Here is a 5,112-nt window from a genome sequence, read left to right as displayed (position 1 = left end):
GTTGGCTAGGTTTTATAATTATATTCTAGAAATCATTTTCTTTTAAAATTTAGTTTTTATCCTTATGTATTCTTTCAGTACTGCTGTTAAGAATCCCAATCCAGGACCTCCCCTGGTGGTGCAGCAGTTGAGTGCTGGGCTGCGAAGCTGCCCGCAGCCCCTGCAGAGCCAGTCCGATCCCTGGCCTCCAGTGAGGGTCCCACATGGCGCAACAGACCTCTCCTGCTGTGCCTGCTGCTCCCTTCAGCAGTGTATTTTGTCAGTCTGCATGTTCTGCTCCCCACTCTGGCTCTGGTGAATTCTCTCACCCTCCTGAGCTTCTGACTGTACCCAATGCTTGTATAAATAAATAAATCTTTAAAAAAAAATCCCAGTCCATAAGTCGTGATTTATTTTTCTTTCCAAAAGCTCCCAGGGTTTGCTTTTTCATCCACAGGTATTAAAATCCACAGTGTTTTGTCTTTTTTTTTTTTTTTTTAATTTATTTATTTATTTTATTTGTTTGTTTGTTTGTTTTTGTTTATACAAGCACTGGGTACAGTCAGAAGCGTGGGAGGGTGAGAGAATTCACCAGAGCCAGAGTGGGGAGCAGAGCAGGCAGAAGGACTGAAGTACACTGCTGAGGGGAGCAGCGGGCGGCAGGAGAGGTCTGCGCACCATGTGGGATCCTCCTCCGGTGGCCGGGGAGCAGCCGGGGATCGAACCGGCGCCGCAGAGGCCGCGGGCAGCTTCGCAACCCAGCGCTCAACCGCTGCGCCACCGGGGAGGCCCTGTTTTGTCTTGTTATGGTCTTTTTTCACCTGCTGTGCTGGTACTGTGTGGATCTTTTTAGCCTGGAACTTTATGCTTTTGTTCAAAAAGTATTTTGTATTAATAATTTCTTTCTTGCTATTTTCCCTTTCAGGAACACATATTAGTAGAAAATTTAATTAATTGTCTAATTTCTTATTTTTCCCCATTCAATATATTTGTTTTTCATGTAATAGAAGTTTATCTAACAGGTAAATTTTCCTTAACAACTTACCATGTGCTGATAAATGGAAAACTGCTGAAATCTCAGAAGGACCCAAGAACTCCACTCATCAGAACCTGAATATTTGAGCCCCAACAGGTGTCAAGGGTTTTATACGGAATATCTCTGCACATACCCCTCAACTTTGCTATGAAACTAAACTGTGCTTTAATACAAAGAAAAAAAATCATAAAACATACCATCCATGTCTTGACACTCAAAAGCTTTGAAGTTTTAGGAGAGGTAAATGACTGAACTAAAAGATGAAAGCAGCAATGCCATATTACAGATTAATATAAAAATATTATGAAAATTAAGAAAAAGAAAGGATAACTTTTGTAAATTTCCATTATAGCTCTTACCACAGCATGTGGAAGGGGGCCTCTTTACATGCTTTTTAACCTCCTCTCTGCCCCCATTGGACTGAATGTCACCTGGGAACTAAGTACCATGGCTAATTCATCTTTGACTCACTTTGCTGTGCACAGAATTCAATATAAAAGAAGACTTCAGCAAATATTGGTTTAATGAGAGTAAGTGGATATGCCCAGATTTAAATAGCTATCATTTTACTGTTAACTGAGTATCCAGATAGAAATGTCTAACAAAGAATTAGAAAAAGCAGTCAATCAAAATTTCTTAAGCAGAAGAAGGGCCACACACTGAGATTTGAGCTTTAAGATAATATTCTGATAAGTGTCTGTTAGATGAATTGGAAAGAAAAAGTCAGAAAGCCATTTAAATATTCCACTGTTATTTCAGTGTAAAGAAATTTAACTCAACACATTTTCAATTTTTCCTGAAGTTTACATCCTTAATCAGATTTATAGAAAACACTTCACTTTCATTATTTGGAGTGGTATTACTTGGTTCATTGTTAGAATAAAATTTGAACATACTGAGAGAACATTCAATAGATACTAAATTATATTAATTTGAAGATAAAATCCACATTGTAGATACTGTCAGAAAGAAGAATCTTAGAACAGAGACATAGCTTAGAAAATGTAATTAGGAATTCTATGACTGAGATTTCTGTATATCCTTTCCATGAGGATTTGACCATAATCTATAGCCTTTGAAAAGTAATTTAGAGCAAGAATTTCACAGTTACACAGAGAACAGAATTAATAAATCAGTCTCTTATCCTACAGGCTTTGCAGAAGCTGTGGTTAAAATAAAATGTCCTCTCTTAGTGAAATCTAGCCATACTATCCCATCCCCAATATTTAAATATTTGCTATGAACCCTCCAACACTGAGACAAATATTTATTTCCTTTATTTCCTCCTTCTCTTTCCTTGTATTTTCAGTAAAATGAGGAGATATTTATTTCTAACCTTTTAGGAATTTATACTCTGAACCCCTACATTAACCTACTACATAAAATAACAGATACACAATAAACTACAAAAATCATATTTTAAAAAAGGTCAAATCAAAAGAATGAAAAAATTAACAAAGGCAAAAATTAATGATAATGATAGCAGTAGTAATAAAAGGCTGAAATTCGAGTGTTAACATAAATATGAAGCTGGAAACAAATACCAAAACAGCACGTCTCTGGAGCTCTGGGACTGAAGTCCAGGATTCTGGCAATAAGACAAGGGCTCTGTGACTTTTCCTGATGGGCATAACCCACCCCCCCCCATAAAGAAACAACTCTCTCTTATACGGTGAAAGGAGGAGACTGGCAATTCAGCCCTGCAACAAAAGAACTAAAACCTGCCTATACCATTTTGAGTTGCAAAGGACTAGGAGGGAAATAAAAAAGAAAAATGGTTTATCATAAAAAGGTTTTCAATATCTAAAATGAAAGCACATTCAGGAAATACCTCTGTAAATGCTATATTTAACTAAAATTTTAAGTATATTGTATGTTTGCAGGGTATTTATAAAATGTCTACCATGTTTAACCCTCATTAATAGTACAATTCATTGTTTTCTGAGTCAAATTTGCCTTTGTAACTCTCATACTTTTTAATAACCATGCATATAGTAAAACAAATGTTAATATTTTCTATTCCTCTTAATCCTTTTCATTCTTTTTCATATAAGAATGCATGACACTGCTCCAAAACTTTTTAAGAGGCATACAAGGTAAGGAACAGAATTTGCAACATTTTTCAAATTAAATTAAAAATTTTTGAGAAGAGTAAAAAAATTTCTTGAAAGCATGGTTTAAATATTTAATTATGCAAATTAACATAGAACTCAAATGTACCAATACATGACCAATAGGTATTGTGCTGGTGTAAGATTCCTATAGCCAAAGTTAACGTATCAGCATGTCAAATATAGTAATGAGTCTGACACAACAGTGTACATCACAAGCCTAGCAAGGCATTTACAAGTATATAAACGGTTGGGATAAATTATTTCCTTGACTTCTTGGATTACAATGTTATTGGAACTTGGCATTTGGGGGAATTGGAACTTAATGAACTTTAGATGAACTGGGATATGGGTGGTTGCCTCCAATGAATCATTGTGACAGAGACTTCTTGCCTTCCTTCTTTTTTTAATAGGAAAGAGAGCGCAGTGAGAGTTACAGTTTATTTCCCTCAAAAGCTCAATGAGAATTTGCAAGGTGAGTGGGAGTATAAGACTTTGTTTTGATGAATCACTAAAAGGGCTCACTTGCTGAACACTAGATATCAGCAGTTTGCCAAGCATCTAGAAAATATAACCATCCATAGTGCTTTACAAAATATACTTGGAAGCAATTTAGAGTACAACATTTCTCAAAAACAATTCATCAGTCAAGGCAACCTAACTTCCCACTGGCACATCCTCAACATCAACAGGAAACTCTCAGGTATGAATAGAGGCTTTGCTTGAATTTCTAAGAAAGGAGTTTCAAGGCAAAATAAAAATGAAGCAATAACACAATTTTGGGCCTCAAATCAAGAGACATAAATTCTGACATCAACTGTCCCCTCCATGGAGAGTTCATTCATAAGCGATAATTTCCATTTACCCGGTGTCTGGTTCATAGTGTTGTGATTCTTAACCAAGGGAAAAATTTATTCAACCACACACTCATTTAATTTTCCCTCTTTTCTTTCTTTTCCACTTTCTCTTTTCAAACCTGCACTAAGTTGTAAAGTTTGTGTCCCTATTGATTTGCCTTTGAATTATAAGGTAACAAAGCTGCCATTTTAGTCCCCAGAGCAGACACAAAAACCCCTATTAATCACATAAGCAATTAATCTGAGTGCATGTCACATAATAGCTGAATATCCATGAGGAACAAAAAAAAAAATCAAGAGAAACATCTTATTTCTGATGTAATTTTTTCTGCTCTTCTCTACTCCAGATAAAAGAACAATGCATATTAATGATTGAGATATTATTTAATTTAAAGGAACACAGTGATCTCATCACAAGCTGGAGAAAAAGCCCAGCTCATTTTAATTCACCATGACAGAAACAAGGTCTAGCTGGCAGTTAAAAAGACTCCAGTTTTTTCCCCTGAAGTCTTTTCAGAGACTGACCCTGCACATGTTCAATCATACACACCTTTCAGTTAGCTTCCTCTTAAAAACAAGTAGGTTTGTCTGTCATCAATGCCTATTTTCTTACTTTCATTTTTATTTGGCAGTACAGCCTACAGGGAGAATAACTCAGGCCCTATTCTAAGTGATGCTGGAGCTGTCACACAAATGTTTGCCCTCCTGGTGGGATGTTATGTCTGGATATGACAATCAAAGAGAGAGCAGAGAGGAGTGGCAGCTGGTCAGTGAAACTAGAAAGCTGTACCTTCAGTATCCTTTTATTGTATCACTAATCATTCCATTTGCATCACTGCCAGATAGTACCAGTTCTAGAATCAGAACATCTGGGTTAGAATTCAACTCTGCTGGGCTTGCCCTGGAGGTGCAGCGGTTGAGCACTGGGCTGCGAAGGTACCCGCAGCCTCTGCAGTGCCGGTTCGATTCCTGGCCTCTGGCGAAGGTCCCACATGGTGTGACAGACCTCTCCTGCCATGCCCGCTGCTCCCCTCAGCAGTATATTTCGTCAGTCTGCCTGTTCTGCTCCCCGCTCTGGTGAATTCTCTCACCCTCCCATGCTTCTGACTGTACCCAGTGCTTGTATAAA

At 37.4% G+C, this 5,112-nt stretch overlaps 1 long non-coding RNA gene across 3 annotated transcripts; it reads left to right on the top strand.

Annotated features, from left to right (window-relative positions):
- Window positions 1–1,033: 1,033 nt before the first annotated feature.
- LOC119245280 (uncharacterized) lies at window positions 1,034–4,774 on the top strand. Of its 3 annotated transcripts, XR_005125255.1 has the most exons (5): window positions 1,034–1,255; window positions 1,368–1,545; window positions 3,070–3,111; window positions 3,540–3,601; window positions 4,616–4,774. It is a non-coding gene; the product is annotated as an uncharacterized LOC119245280 (long non-coding RNA). The 3 variants fall into 3 exon arrangements; XR_008551824.1 differs by having other exon boundaries at window positions 1,034–1,545; window positions 4,621–4,774; XR_008551823.1 differs by having other exon boundaries at window positions 1,034–1,545.
- The last annotated feature ends 338 nt before the right edge of the window (window positions 4,775–5,112 follow it).

The sequence above is a fragment of the Talpa occidentalis genome, unplaced genomic scaffold, assembly GCF_014898055.3.
Source record: "Talpa occidentalis isolate TD23 unplaced genomic scaffold, MPIMG_talOcc4v2.1 talOcc4.14, whole genome shotgun sequence".
Classification (NCBI taxonomy): Eukaryota; Metazoa; Chordata; class Mammalia; order Eulipotyphla; family Talpidae; genus Talpa; species Talpa occidentalis.
This window is presented reverse-complemented; position numbering and strand designations above follow the sequence as displayed.